A 16445-nucleotide genomic window follows, 5' to 3' on the forward strand; every position below is an offset into this window, starting at 1 on the left:
CCTTGAAGGCAAGGTCCGCGCTGCCCCTGTGTGTCCCTTGCCACACCTAACGCAATACGATGTACGATGACGCAGAGTGAGTATTTAATATGGATTTATTGATCAAGCACACTGACTGAATTTGCTCTCAAACTAACATTTTGAGAAGACAATTTACACTTCAGAGATGTGAGCTCATAGTAGTTCTGCTTTTCTGTTCAACCAAGTATCTCTCTCCTCTACTCGCTTCTAAGAGATACTGTGAACAGCCATGAATGAACAGAAGAAAGATTGTAATTAGAAGATGAAAGTAAAATCAAGCCAGCATCCTGGATACAGTCAGGCAAAGGCATCTCTCTTAGAGCTACAGAAATCATAATGCCTAATTCTCTAGACAAAACCAACAAATATCTTAGTAAAAGAGAGGGCCAAATGAAGATTTTTTTTTTAGGCTATCACCCCATAAAAGCCTGTGAAACAATACAGGTTCTCAGAAAGAAACAGGGAAGATGATAGAAAGGATAAAGGCAGAATGTTTATCCTGAGATATGGCTGTTACTCTGACCAGCCCTGGGGCCAGGGCCAAGAGAAGGGAGACTGAATGACAGACAAATGAAAAGTACAAGTAGAAATTAACTTGAAACAGATGACAGTTTGGACAGGTGACAGAATGGACAGGGATTTCTTGGGGGGGGCTCAGATTTGGCTTCACAGTCGTATAGCTTTGTGGTCAGACAGATGTACATTCAAATCCTGGTACAGCATCTCACTTCTACATGACCTGGATCAAGTTCCTGAACTTCTCTGGACTTTGGTTTTCCCACCTATCAAATGGGAATGAAAATACCTACACCTCACAGGTGCTATCAGTCCAACTCAGAACCTGGCCAGAATAGCCATGAAATGTTAGTTCCCATTGCCTTTAGTCCACTTAAAATCATAAGAGAGGAGGAACTGGGTTTTATTTCCATGTATCTAACTAAATAACTGCAAAGTTATATTCCTATCGCAACTGAAAAAATGTACACTACTAAAATGAAAACTCTGTGAAACTCTTACAATGTGAAAATACAACCAAACTCAGTGGAGCCCATAATGAAGGTAATTAACTTTGCAGGAGTCTGTTATTTAAATGCCTTTGAGTAGTTAAATGGTTTATAATTTTTAAATCTTACTAGATGCACCAGAATTAGCTACTCAAATCTGTTCCCAGGCTTCCTCTTTGGGCTTCCATTTTCTTATTTCTCACCCCTGACTCACAGGCTCACCCTTGGGTGGAAAAACTGAAAAAGCAATGCAATAGGATGGCCACCTGCAGAATCACCTTCAGAGTGAAGAGAAAGGCACAGAAAGGCACACACATCATCCCTCACTACCTAGGAGACAGAGTTTGAGGATCAGGTCCCACTTTTGCGATTGACCAGTTTTGTGATAGCTTCTCAATTTAAGACATAGGAATGATGGATTCCAAAGAGCAAGGAAGCCCTAGTAAATCCAAGGTCCAGATGGGTCTCGTGATATATTACTCCTAAATTGAGTCACGTTCAAGTCTAACAGAAGACAAGAATGTCAGCAGGAAGCAGAGACACAGGAAATGAAGAGAATCGTTTGTCAAGCCAGCAGCAGAGAGGGCCAAACGGAATCCTTTGTAAAGGGTGGTCTGTAAGTGTGCCTTCAACATGAAAACAAACCAGGACATTTAAGAAATGTGTGAATAATGGTGGTAGATCTTATTAGCATGGCAGGGAATTCATCTGATGGCTCAAATCCAGAAGCACTTGCTCTCTGAAGGACTTAGCAATTTTTGTGTGCTGTTTCCAGTCCAGAACTGTCTACCAACAACCCACAAACACCTACAGGTAAGTACTCTGTCATGTGTTGCCCCGGGCTGCACAGGAGTATACATACTCAGTCTCCCGGCCAAGTACAAAAAAGTTCACCGACAATAACGGTGTCACCTGTGTGTGCTCCAGCCTCACACACTTCAGAAGAAGAGTCTCGCTCCTCTAACCCCCCACAAACCAGCGCTGGGAGCCCCTGTGTGCTCTTGCAAACCAACCCTAAAACTGCAGGCTCCAAAACTGAGCATGCTCACCTAAGGGGGCAATCTTTGGCGTGTGCCATAGACTGAAGACTTGTGTCCCCCCAAAATTCGTATGTTGAAGCCCTAACTCCCAGTGTGTTGTATTTGAAGACAGAGTCTAAAAGGAGGTAATTAAAATTAAGTGAGGTCATAAGGGTGGGGCCCTGATCAACAGTTAGTGTCCTTATTAGAAGAGACAGCAGAGGGCCATCTCTCTGTCTCTGTCTCTATCTCTGTCTCTGTCTCTCTCTCTCTCTCTCTCCCTCTCTCCATGCTCCTGTCAGAGGAGGTGAGGAATGGCCATGTGAGGACACAGCAAGAATGTGGCCACCTGTAAGCCAGGAAGAGAGCTTTTCACCAGAAACCAAATCAACCAGAACCTTGATCTTGAATTTCTAGCCTCCAGAATTGTGAGAAATAAATTTCTGCTGCTTAAGCTGCTTGGTCTATGGTATTTTGTTATGACAGCCCAAGCTAATACAGGGCAGTGCAAGAAGGCAATATTGGATCTTTCTTATTATGTATCTCTTACTTTAAAAATCATAAATACTTTAAGCCTTGGTAATGGATCGACCCTGGTACTCCCCACCCACAAAGCATGTGTCACATAGGGTAGGAAAGGTATCATGAGGAAAGAGTGGGCATCTCACAGCTCAGAGGGGTTGGCAGGAATGCCCACACCTGTCTGCTTGGTCTCCATGGATTGCAACATATTACAGCTTATATATGGCCAGACTATGATCTTAGATAATAGAACCTTTACCATATTGTCTATGAAAATGAAAACCACTTACAGCACAGAGGTTCACTGCCAATCTTACTGCTAGAATGTAAGTTCCAGGAGGGCAGGAATTGCCTGGTTTGTTCACTGCTGTATCTCCAGCACTTAGACAAGTACTTGACACATGGTACATACTCAATAAATAGGTATGTATTAAATAAATGATGCTAAAACTCGTGTTACCTTTACAGACCATGATGTCTGCAGATTTTTTAATTTGGAAACAACTTTCTAATCTCGTTTTTAATTTTTACAAATGAAGGTATCAATGAGTTTTTATTTTGTTAAAATACAAAATTTCAAAACTTACCAATAAGCTCATGTCAGGGAACAGATATTTAGGCGATTCTCATAAAATATTTTTTAACCTGGTAGATGCCCAAGGATTGCGGTGGCTCTAATAATTATTATTATTTGGCTAACTCTTGTGCCTGAAAGCACTGGAATGCAAGGTAGTTACCAACCAATGAAATAGTCGTATTAGCACGAGCTCCTTGTTTTACTCTTTTCTTGTATTGCCTTCCACACTTCTCCCCAGAGGCCAAGATATTGCTAAGTACATAATAGATACTTTTATGTGACAAATATAAAACTAACTGAACTTTTGGCTCAAATTCTCCTACACTGTAGTCAAGACCTCAAAATAGAACCCTTAATTGTTCTCTAATTGTTTCTACCAGTATTAGGCTTGGCTCTGTCCAGAGTTCTGTAAGTTCCCTAAAGAACAAAGCTCATTCGTGCCTCAAATATTTACTAAACACATACTGTGGACCAGCCATTGTCCTAGGTGCCAGGCGGGACGGTGAGCAAAGCAGACTTGACCCTTCACAGCAGTTACCATGTGCCACGGGGGAGATAAGACATCAAACAAATAAATATGTAATTACAAATGTGGTGTGTCCCATGAAGTGGTTCTCGACCTTTTCTTTTTTCTTTTTTTTTAATGAAAATTGCCTACGTATACTTCAGTTCAGAAACATTTTATCTAATCATTTCTTTCCCAAATCTTTTTGAGTCAAGAACGGTAACTATCAATCAGAGTTCCTGATCAACAAAAGATCTCACAGTCACTCCACCATTGGTCTCATTCTGCACAAAGGGAAGAAGCTGACATAGTACTGACTTACCAAACTCAAAGATGGGTAAATGCACAATTTCCAGTAGGGTTTCCTTCTTTTTTTTTTTTTTAATTAATTTACTTTTTGGCTCTGTCGGATCTTAGTTGCGGCATGCGGGATCTTCGTTGCAGCGTAAGGGCTTCTCTCTAGCTGTGGCGTGTGGGTTTTCTCTCTCTAGTTGTGGCGCGCAGGCTCCAGGGCGCACGGGGTCTACAGTTTGCAGTACGTGAGCTCAGTAGTTGTGGCATGCGGGCTTAGTTGCCCTGCCACACAGGATCTTAGTTCCCTGACCAGGGATCGAACCGCTGTCCCCTGAATTGTAAGGCAGATTATTTACCACTGGACCACCAGGGAAGTCCCCTGTTCGTTTTTTTTTTTTAAGAGTTTATAGACCTCTTGTCTACTTTCACAGATTAGTTGTTCTCAGGCTTGGCTGTTCATCAGAATCACCTGCAGGGCTTATTAAACCACAAATTATTGACAAATCTCCCCCTTCCCAGAGCTTCTAAGTAGGGCTGGGTATGGGGCCTGAGAATCTGCATTTTGTGCAAGTTCCCTGGTGATGCCAAAGCTGCTGGTCCAGCAACTACAATTTGAGAACTACCACATTAGACTAAAAGGCAGACCTGAGCTCGAACAAAGTAAAAGTTGGAAGGAAGCTCATGGATTACTTAGGCCAAGCTCATCAGGTGACAGACAGGTGAGCCAGAGAGCCAAGCTGCTCAAGGCCCAAGCAGAACAAGGTAGGCAGGTCACTGGCAGGTCTGTTACACAGCTTCCCAGCCAGCCCACCTCCCTGAAAACATGCCCTTTTCGGTGGATTCGGAGGTAAGCTCATCATCAAAAATCCAAGCGTATGAAATGCTGTAATGTCTTGGATTTACTTCAGGGTAATCCAGGAGGGTTGCAGTGTGGGGAGGGAGGAGGAGGAAGAGGCAAAATTGATAAAGTGTTCACAATTGTTGAACTGGATGAGATCACACAGAAGCTCAGTATATGATCTTTCCACTTTTGTAGACGTCTGAAGTTTTCCACTATAAAAGGGTAATGGGAGTCAGTTGGATCAAGATTTGTCATTGCACATCTCTGAGAGGACCTGGGTTCCCACACAGCCCCTGAAATATACTCCCCCCACCTCCCACTAAAGGAATATTTTGAACATCTGTGACATGCCAAGTCTTGGCCGGCCACTAGAGGGAGTCAAACAAAATTAAGGCACAAATTGCTATCCTCAAGAAGCCCATAATTTGGTGGTGGTCAAGAAAATGCAAATTATTGTGTTACAGAGACAAATAAATGGCATAAAAGATAATGAAGAAGGGGCTAAGAGACTGAGAGGACTAAAGCAAGACTGCATCTTTTCCCACTGTATATCCTTGAAGTAAAACTTTTTGTGCCATTTTCTAAGGGTGGTCAAGTTTCCAAAATGTGTATTACCATCAATCAGTGATGTTTTATCAAAGTGGAAAGAACATCAAAAGCACAAATAAAAGGACAAGCCCAAGAGTCTGCTAGGGTAATAGTTAAATTATAATTTATCCACACAAGAGAATACAAAATTGTAATTTAAAATGACAACATCGCTTTGCGGTTCCAACATGGCGGAGGTGACGGCGGAGATTCTCGGCTCCATCGGGGCTTTCGACAGGGGATTTATCAAAGATGTTCATGAAGACTCCCTCACAGTTGTTTTTGAGAACAACTGGCAACCGGAACGCCAGGTTCCATTTAATGAAGTTAGATTACCACAACCACCTGATACAGATAAATTAGTGAAGGAGATGAAGTACCGGTGTATTAAGAGCAAATGATCAAGAACCATGCGGATAGTGGTTGGCTACAGTTCGAACGATGAAAGTATTTTATGTCATTGAATACGCTGCTTGTGAGGCCACTTACAACGAAATGGTCCCATCTGAATGACTTCGGCCTGTCAATCAAAATAAAACTGTCCAAAAAAATACCTTCTTTAAATGCACAGTGGATGTTCCTGAGGATGAGAGAGACGTGTGCTAGTGAAAATGCACAGATTTTTTTTTTTTTTTTTTTTTTTTGTGATACGCGGGCCTCTCACTGTCGTGGTCTCTCCCGTTGCGAAGCACAGGCTCCGGACACGCAGGCTCAGCGGCCACGGCTCACACGCCCAGCCGCTCCGCGGCACGTGGGATCTTCCCGGACCGGGGCACGAACCCGCGTCCCCGGCATCGGCGGGCGGATTCTCAACAACTGCGCCACCAGGGAAGCCCGCACAGAAAGATTTTAAGAAAGCAGTAGGAGCAGGCAGAATTTTTTACCATCCAGAAACCACACAGCTAATGATACTGTCTGCCAGTGAAGCAACCGTGAAGAGGGTAAATATTCTGAGTGACGTGCATTTGCGAAGTATTCGTACGAAGTTGATGCTTATGTCCAGAAATGAAGAGGCCACTAAGCACTTAGAATGCACAGAACAACTTGCAGCAGCTTTTCATGAGGAATTTGTTGTGAGAGAAGATTTGATGGGCCTGGCAATAGGAACACGTGGCAGTAACATACAGCAAAGCTAGAAAGGTTCCTGGAGTTACAGCTATTGAGCTAGATGAAGATACTGGAACGTTTAAAATCTACGGAGAGAGTGCTGATGCTGTAAAAAGGGCGAGAGGGTTTTTGGAATCTGTGGAGGATTTTATTCAGGTTCCTGGGAATCTTGTTGCAGCGTCAAGGATGGAGCTGCTGCTTGAGGTTCACTGTGCTGACATGAAGGTCGCTTTTATATGCTGCTGCTAGGGCTGCTCAGAGAAGACATACATCATGTGAACTCCCTGTCCTACTCCTTTGTTGTTTCCTTTTTACCTGTTCAGCTGCTGCTGCTTTTCAATTTAGGGTTATTGGGCAAGGAGGTTTGAAAATCCTCTAATAGTGTCTGCTGTATTGACCGGCCTATTATGGCATTGTTCCCTTATTTATTCCCCTCCCCCCTTATTTATTCTTCACTAGGAACTGTTCTCTCAAGCATGCAACAGAAGAAACTTACATTTTAACCTCTTTCGACCAAAATTAATTTATTGTGGAAACAGATTGCTGATATAGTATAAAATTTTAATTAATTAAGGATTTGGACTTAACAAATGAGATGTTGCTGTTAACTTAGGATACATCTATTCCATATAGTGATAGTTACCTGAACATCTACTTCTGTTACCAGGTAACACGACCCAGTATTGCTTTGTTACTTTATGGGTGTATGTTAGCTTTATAACAAGTGAGTTCCTAAGGGGAAGAGCATCTTCATGTCCTCCTTTTACTTTCACCTCTAATTACTGGATACTCAATAACTGCTATTTGACAGACTTACAAGTTAAGTGTGGAGAAGGTAAATAATTTGAATTTTATGTCATTTTACAGTAGTTCATATCTAGGAAGATAGCAAACCATATACACGTTGTATGTAGTTGTACAGTTCTACAGTACTTTAAAAACTTACAGGTGTAAAATGTAATACTGTTGGGCTTCCCTGGTGGCGCAGTGGTTGAGAGTCCGCCTGCCGATGCAGGAGACATGGGTTCGTGCCCCGGTCCGGGAAGATCCCACATGCCGCGGAGCGGCTGGGCCCGTGAGCCATGGCCGCTGAGCCTGCGCGTCCGGAGCCTGTGCTCCGCAACGGGAGAGGCCACAACAATGATAGGCCCGTGTACAACAAAAAAAAAAAAAAAAAAAATCTTCAAGTCACAGGTGTCTTTTGAACAAATAGGAACTTGAAAATAAAAGTCAGATTGATGACTCTGCTAGTTGTTTGAATAATAATATATGTAACATGTCATAAATGTAAACAAATTGATGCAATTAATGCCAAAATAAAAGTTTTCTTTTTGCCTTCAAAAAAAACCAATATCAGTGAAATAATAAGTATATTCATAATACAACTTTTATATTTAAAAGATACAAAATGACATATATTTTATATATATATAATTTTGGCCAATGTTTAGAAGCATATAGAACTTAATTTTAAGACCAGAAAAAACATGCCAAAGTATTAACAGTAATTATATCTGGATCATAGATTTCCAGTTTTCTTTCTTTTTTTTTTTTAACTCTTCTGCAGGTTTTTAAATTTTATGTCACAGATATAACTTCTACAACAGTCTTCCTCATTCTGTTGTTTTTGTTTTTAAGGGCAATTAGCTTTAAACTACTATAATTTATCTATATATTCAGAAACTGAACCAAAAAGACAAGCGTGCCCATTAAGCAGTGTACGAACTGCAGAGATTAACCGGAATCTTTTGAAGGGATTAGAGGTCTGCAGACCCTCTGGAATGGTCAGATCAGGGCTCCATGAGCTGCCCTCGGCCAGCCCGAACGGTCAGTTACTCCCACAAAAGCCCCAGAGGCTTCCTAGGGGAAACAGAACAGAACCACTGAAGCATGCTGGACAGGGAAATGTGGATTCTTAAAAGCAAGCTCCCTTCACCCACTTAATGCATGAAGGGTCCATATCACAGCCTTTGTTTAAATGTCCTGGTCCAGCTCATGTATGAGCACCGTGCTTGGGCATGGTATGGGGTGCAGGGGGTCTGCCTCTCTCTTTAAGTTATAGTCTATCTTCGTTCTGAATGAATGAACCTTTTATTAGCTCTACTTTGAGATTGTCTCTGAACACTCTGGAATCACTAAATAATTCAAATGTTGAATCCACAAACTAGACACGATTTTCTTAAAATGGGGTTTTCTGATGTCAAATAAAATGGTAGTAGTAGAATGAACATCTGTAATGCCATAGGAGTTCAGTCACTTGCTTACTAAATGAACCAACTTTACACTAAGCATAGAAACCTTTAGACAGGCTCTACATTATAAACTCTCCTATTAAAAATGACAAGACAAAAATACAGATATTAAAGTGTAGCTTCAAACTACCCACCTACTAAAAGATTACATGTACTGGTGCAAGTGGCTATTTTCACTGATTAAAAACATCTTAAACCACAAATAAGCCATTTGTTAATCAATAACAAGAAAGGCTAGGATGGAATTTCAACTTCAACCTGAACTTACTTCTTATTCTTTAAAGAATACTTGTTCCAGGGCTCCCCTGGTGGCGCAGTGGTTGAGAGTCTGCCTGCCGATGCAGGGGACACGCGTTCGTGCCCCGGTCCGGGAGGATCCCACATGCCGCGTAGCGGCTGGGCCCGTGAGCCACGGCCGCTGAGCCTGCGCGTTGGGAGAGGCCACAACAGTGACAGGCCCGCGTAATGCCAAAAAAAAAAAAGAATACTTGTTCCAAAAAACACTAATTCTAAAAGATACATGCACCCAATGTTCATAGCAGCATTAGTTACAATAGCCAAAACATGGAAGCAACCTAAGTGTCCATCAACAGATGAATAGATAAAGAAGATGTGGCGTGTACACACACACACACACACACACACACACACACACACACACACACACACACAAACGGAGTACTACTCACCCATAAAAAAGAATGAAATTTTGCCATTTGCAGTAACATGGATGGACTTGGAGGGTGTTATGCTAAGTGAAATAAGTCAGACAGAGAAAGATACATACTGTATGATATCACTTATATGTGGACTCTAAAAAAATACAACAAACTAGTGAATATAACAAACAAGAAGAAGACTCACAGATATAGAGAACAGTTACCAGTGGGGAGAGTCGTGGGGGGAGGGGCACAATAGGGGTAGGGGATTAAGAGGTACAAACTATTAGGTATAAAATAAGCTACAAGGATATATTATACAACTCAGGGAATATACCCAATATTTTATAATAACTATAAATGGAATATAACCTTTAAAAATTATGAATCACCACATTGTACACCTGTAACTTATATAATATTGTACATCAACTATACTTAAATTTTTTTTTTAAATTGCTAAAGAATGAACAGCAGACCACCTCATCCACTGCTGTGGGGATGAAAAATGTCACAGATCACAATGCAAACTTTAAATGAACCAGATTTCAGTATGAAAAGACTTGTAGAAACATCTCCTCACCTGTGTTTCATTTAATTGTTTCACATTTTTAATCTGATTTTTGTTTCCTAGAAACAAACTTTCCTGAGCAAACCCAAGAACAGTACTCTCGAAGCAATGGACTGCATATAAGGAATTCTTCAAATCTGCCCAGAGATTTAAGACATTCTAAGACAGGGGTAGGAGTCTAATTGGCCTTTAAAACTTCCAGTAATGTTTTCCTACAAAGTGCTGCAAACCAGGTGACATTAAAACAACACTTTAGGTAAGATGAAGCTCAGAACCATCCCAGACCTCCACCTCTCCCCATGTCTAACACGCAGTGTTAATCGGAGAAATTAAAATAAATTAAAATTATTCCTAGCTCTTGCTAGGAATAAAAGTTTTTATCAAGTTAAAATGCACATATTGTTTAAAAGAGATACTAAAAAATCTTCCAAGTCCTGAGTAACACTTACCTCTATAATAAAAGTTTCTTAAAGAAAAGCTTCAGTATACAAATTAAGTAGTTCCTCTTTTTTTTTTTTGCTGGTCTTCATGACCAGGGATCAAAAGAGGCTTGACAGCAAAATGGCCCAACAGCCTTCTCCATGAATGGCCATCATCGCCTCCACCCCGCCTGGCGCCCTGGCGGCCACACACACACACACACACACACACACACACACACACACACGCACCTTCTTGGACTTCAGGGAAGCAGCCTTTGTTCCCAAGACGCAAAACTGGGATCCAGCTACTAAGCCTACTCCTCCCCCGAACCAGCCTTCCCAAGGGTCGGAGCCCCTCAGAGACAGTCCTAGGGCGGTTCTGGAAAGAAGCCCCATTCTCTCCCGTGTTCCAAGCGCTGGGGAGTTGGGGCCGCCACCGCCGGCTCCAGCTTCTCTAAACACACAGACATGGACACGCACGCGTGCACACCCTCAAAACAGTGATTATTACCATCATTGTCATTTTTATTAGCTCTCACCTACGGAGCGTTCACCATGTGCCCAGCGCGCGCTCTAAGTCCATCTAAGTCCAACTCTTCCGGCCCCTCTTTTTCTCTCTTTCACACTCACACACACACACTCCCACGCGCGCACGCACACGAGGCAGCGGCACCCACACCCCCACGCGCCCTCGAGGCTGAACCCCGACACTTCCGTAGCCTCCCGGCGGGTCCCGACCCAAAAGGTACCCACGTCCGCCCGCGCGCTCCCCGGGCCGCGCTTCCCCGCGCGCTGCGCTGCGACACGTTCCCCCGGCGCGCCCGGCGGCCGCTCCTACCTCGGCCCTTTGTCCTCGCGCCGCCGCGGCGCCGCTCCGGTGCGCCCGCCGCCGTCGGAGGGCCGGCCCAGCCGCCCGCGCGCTCACTCCCCCAGCTCCCGGGCTCGGCCGGCCGGGGGGCGCGCGGCAAAGCCCGGATCTGCGGAGCGCGGAGCGCGGCCCGCGCCCGGGGCTGACCCCTGACCCCGGCCGCCCCCTGGCGTCCGCTTCTCCGGGTCTTCCGGCCGACCGCCGAGAAGGGCCAGCGGTGGGCTCGGCCGACCCGGGACCCCGCTGGGAAAGGGTCGCGGCGAGGGCAGCGCCGGGGCCGGACCGGGCGGCGTCGGGCGAGGGGAGGAGGCTCGAGGGCCGGAGCCGGGAGCCGAGCCCCGCGCCCGCCCGCCGGCCTGGGTTTCCGCGCCGCGTGCCCGGTCCCGTCGCCCAAGTCCGACCTCCTCACCCGAAGGGCGCAGCACCGGGCTCGGGGCGCCGCCTGCTCTCGGGAAACGTCGCTCTCTCCTGTGATCTCCCCGAGGGATTCCTCCCCCAGCTTCCCCGTCCCGCCCCCCGGCACACCTCCCCACCTTCCCGCAGAGCCACGCGGGGAGCCCCTCCGGCCAACGGAGACTCAGCGGGGAAGGGAGTCTGGACAGACGTTGGAAGAATCCTCGGCGAACACAGGTCACTTTGTCGCTTGGGACGCAGACGCCCAGAGGGGACAAGGCAGGTCTGCGAGGCAGTAGGAGCGCAGCCCAGGCTTCCCAAAGGCTCCACGCCAAGGGCCCCGGAACGCCCACCCCTGGACGCACGGGCTGAGCCCTGTGCAGGGCCGCCCTTCTCCGGCCCTCAGCGGACCGGCTCAAGCCAAGGGGAGATAGGGGGACCCGGGTCCCCAGCAGCCGGGGTCGGCCAGTGGCCCACCAGGGAGCCTGTCTGAGGCCAACAGAGGAGAAAGATTCTGGAACGGTGGGCACCTGCGGGGGAAACCCAGCCAACTCTCCCTGGCCCCAGTGTCGGGAAGAATCCGTGAGGAACGGAACGAACCAAAGAATCTCCGATAAATCTTTTTGCAGACCTCGCAGGAGGCTGGTGCAGCGGTAGACCGAGCAAGCAATGAGCACAGGGCAGGAGTATTTCTTCCTTTTTTTTAAGCAAGAGAGGAGCCCCTGTGATTTCAGGAACCTGCGAGGCGCAGAGCTGGAACCGGGCGACCAGCCCGGCACCCTCACCGCCACTCACCCCCATGACGCGCATTGTGGCCTTGGGACAGTCTGACAGTGTCCTTGAGGATGGGGGAGACAGTCACAGTTCAGTGGGCTGGGCGGTTAAATGAGGGAATGAGGGTCTGGCCCCCAGCAAGTGCCAGCACACAACAGGTCCTGGGTAAAAACGGTGCCTGAATCCATCTCCGTAGATTTTCTGTATTCTGACTGGCAGTACCATCATTTTCCTTTTCTTATAATGAAATATTTCAAACGCACACAAGAGACAGTAACTTCACGAGCCCCTCTCTGTGTGCCCAAGAACCAGCCAATCCTAACCTCTTGCCCATACTTCGGATATTCATGTAGGAAATAAATATCACGATACAGTTAAAGCCCCTGGAAAGCCCTCCCTGATCCCAATTCTTCTCCAACCCCCAGTACTTTCCTAAAACATCCCCTCAGTGTTTTCATACTGTTACTACATATGCATGTGTTCATGTTACTACATATGCCTGAGTTGAACTATATAGCATGTTTCCCAATATTACCACTTTCTGTGTTATCCTGTTCTGTGTTTTGTTCTGTAACCCAGCCATTTGTTTTATGTTGTTTTGCTCAGTATGACGTTTGTAAGAGCCATCTCATCATACATATAGCCCTAGGTTATTCATTTTAACTGCTAAATAGTATTCCATTGTATGAATAGCACAACTTGTACAGACATTCTTCTGTTGCCGGACCTCTGAGTTGATCTGTTTTTCATGATTAGAAACAAGACTGCAGTGAACATTCTGGACTGTATTTGTGTTTCTAGGGAATACGCAGTTTTTCAACCACTCCAGTAAACACATGTACAGAATAGCTGTGTTGAATTCACATTTACCAATACGTTGGTTCTGTGGTTTAGATTAGTTAACTGCAATTGCTAAACCAATAATCACTGTACTTACTTTTTTTTCCCTTACATTTTGACAGCTTGCACTTTATCAAGCAAATAAAATCCTACAGAACAGGGTCAGCAAACTTTTTCTTAAAGGTTTAAAAGAAATATTTTAGGCTTACCAGCCAAGAGGCAAAACCACACTATTCCATTATAAAAGTACTTATATAACCATTTATATTAAAGTATAAATATTTTTTAAAATATGAAAACCGTTCTTACCTCATGGGCCATAAAGAAGGATAGCCCCCCTCCAAAATTAAAAAAAAAAAACTGGATAGCTAAACAGATTTGGCCCGTGGGCCATCGTTAGCCTGCCTAAACCCCGTTATATGAAAGTCATTCCCAAAAGTAATTCCTTTCCTTGAAACCCAACATTAAAAAGGAAGTCACTTGTAATAAAGACAAAAATATAATTTGATTCAGCAGAAGAATCAAAGTGAATATGTGGTTCCTGCTAGGGAAAAATTCTTAGGAAGCTGTCCCATGCCTTAGCTAATTGATACAGCGACTTTGGGAAAACCATTTAATCCCATTTTTTAATCTATAATAAATTTTAGAAATGCACAGACTCCTCTCAATTAAGAATTAATAAGACAAGAAATGAAATTCAGTGAAAAAGTTGTGTATTATTTTCCGGCTTGATGAATCATCTCTCTGCTTCTAGTTCATTGATTTACATACCAGCACGCAAATACAAATGATTAGCTTTTTTCTTCTTGAACTGAACCTGACCCACTCATTTTATGTCTTTACTGAACTTGAACCAAAACTTGAGAAAGTAATTTCAAGATATTTTCTTCAATGAGGGGAATCAAGCTAGTTTAAAACGTTGTTGACAAACATGGCACCGAACTAAAACACTGCGGTGGCCAACCTCAGACCTACAAAGGAGCTGTCAGTCTCTGAGTTCATTCAGTAAGCAGGGTTCGCAGAGGCCATGGGGTCAGGAAGGCAATTAGACACGGCTTCTGGGCACATTTGCTTCTTTGACCAGCATTATCCTAAAGAATCACACGCATGTACTTCTCCTCACACACTTACACACACACATTCTTCTCTTTCACACACACACGTCCCCTCTTACACGTCTAGGCGTGTACTGCGCACACCTATTCTTTCCATACATATCTGCCTCCTTAAATGCACACACACTTCAAACATACATGTGACTCTTCTTCACATACATACACGTTTCCTTCTCACACGTTTCTCTCCACTGACAGAAACACCGAATGTCTCTCTCTCTCCCTCCCTCTCACACACACACACACACCTTGTCACACAAATATTTCTCCCCTTGGTATATACATTCTGCTTACATCCATATTTCTGTTTCTTGCAAATCCAACTCTTCCCATACCTTTTTCTTTCTAACATACACACATTCTCACATGACTGCACCGAGACACAAACTCATCCTCTCACACACTTTCATTTTCATATTTGTTTATTTCGTCACACATACCAGTAGATACGCCATCTCCTTCCTTTGTGCCTGAGCAAAACAGCTTCCTCTTTTCACATCCATCCCAGCGCCCAGTTAAGATGCGGTAGAGTGGAATGGGCTCAAGCCTTTAAAAGCCCCCATCTGTGCGTGTCGAGCAGTGTAGAGTCATTTGTTGTCAGCGCACCGCTTGTTTCTATGTGAAGACAGTTTCGGAATGGCTGAAGGGTACTTCAAGTTTATTCACTTATAATAAATATCTCTAAACTATAACCCAGTTTCTGTTATTAGCTATCACTTTGTGTGGAGGAAATGTTTCTCTAGCCTGGTAAGTGCTTAAACCCAGCTTACTTAAATTCTCGCAGAACGTGAGTGGGTAGGTATATTGGTTTGCTCAAATTGCCATAACAAAGCACCACAGGCTGGCGGGCTTAAGCGACAGAAATGTGTCATCCATAGTTTGGAGGCTAGAAGCCCCAGATCAAGGCGTGGTGGGGGGGGGGTGTCGGTTCCTTCTGAAGGCTGCGAGGGAAGGATCTGTCTGTCCCAGGCCTTTCTCTTCGACTTGCATGCCTGTCTTCTCCCTGTCTCTTCACATCCTCTTCCCTCTCTGTGTGTCGGTGTCCAAAATTTCCTTTCATATAAAGACACAAGTCATATTGGGTTAGGGCCCACCTCAGCGACCTCATTTTAGTTTGATTGCCTCTGTAAAGACCCTCTCCCCCAAATAAGGTCACATTCTGAGGTGCTGGGGGTTGGAACTTCAATGTCTGAATGTGGAAGGAGGCAGGGACGGGGAACACGAATCAACCCCTAACTGTAGGACTTGTTTCTACAGGTGGTTCAGACCAGAGATAACTAAACTTCACCTGGATCACTAACACATCTGAGGCCTAGATGGGCCACATCCTCGTTTGAAACCTTAAACTCCACTCCAATTGCATTCCACTCTACTTCACTCCACCTCCATGTCACCGGGAATATTGACCACCCCCAATTCAGCGGCCCTACGCAATGCGCTCCCTAAGGTGAAACTGCGCCACCTGGTGGAGAGCCAAGATGCTACACGTCAGCAAACGGTAAATCGGCTTGTAACCCGGCTGCAAGCATCGTATTGTCCGGTATCAAATATTAGATAAACAAAGGAAAGAGTGAGAGGGGCAAAACAAATTTGGTGCATCTGATGTATTTCCTGGGGGTGGTGCGTGAGAGGTGAACATTTAAGTAGGACACATTTAACAATCAGTAACACATCAGCAAACAAACTAAATTGTGCTTGTATAGAATTCAAGTGGAATAAAATGTAGCAGTTCAACTTTAAAGGCCAAGTGAAAATTGATTTATCATATTTTCCCCACCTTGCTAAAGGGGAGGTAAATTGATTCAACTTCTTTAAAGGATAATTTGACAATATTAAAGTCACCTCTGGCCTCGTAATTCACTGCTAGCCACTTATTTTTTAAATATACACCTACCTCGGTGAAAGGTAGGCTGAATGAGATTGTTCTATGTTTGGTGTTGTTTATGGTTGCAAACTATTGGAAATAACCCAAGTGTCCAGACTTGGAGAGGGCATGGGTGATTTATGGTACATACACACAATGTAATACTGTGTAGACATAAAAAAGAGTGAGAAGAACTTTTATTGCGCTGT

The 16445-nt window shown here is 44.4% G+C and overlaps 1 protein-coding gene and 1 pseudogene across 14 annotated transcripts in view; one reads left to right on the forward strand and one right to left on the reverse strand.

The window, feature by feature from the left end:
• The window catches only part of GREB1 (growth regulating estrogen receptor binding 1), a 150797-nt gene that overhangs the window by 121594 nt on the left and 12758 nt on the right, over nucleotides 1–16445 (reverse strand). The window contains exon 1 of one of the 14 annotated variants that reach the window (XM_067008098.1): nucleotides 11221–11233. The exons of the other annotated variants lie outside the window; for them this stretch is intronic. The gene's annotated coding sequence lies outside the window, so the exon portion shown is untranslated. Of the gene's footprint in view, nucleotides 1–11220; nucleotides 11234–16445 lie in introns of those variants that run through there. 14 annotated transcript variants of the gene reach the window in all.
• Nucleotides 5560–6727, forward strand: LOC131765246 (RNA-binding protein FXR1-like; annotated as a pseudogene).

Source organism: Kogia breviceps, chromosome 11 (assembly GCF_026419965.1).
Source record: "Kogia breviceps isolate mKogBre1 chromosome 11, mKogBre1 haplotype 1, whole genome shotgun sequence".
Taxonomy (NCBI): Eukaryota; Metazoa; Chordata; class Mammalia; order Artiodactyla; family Physeteridae; genus Kogia; species Kogia breviceps.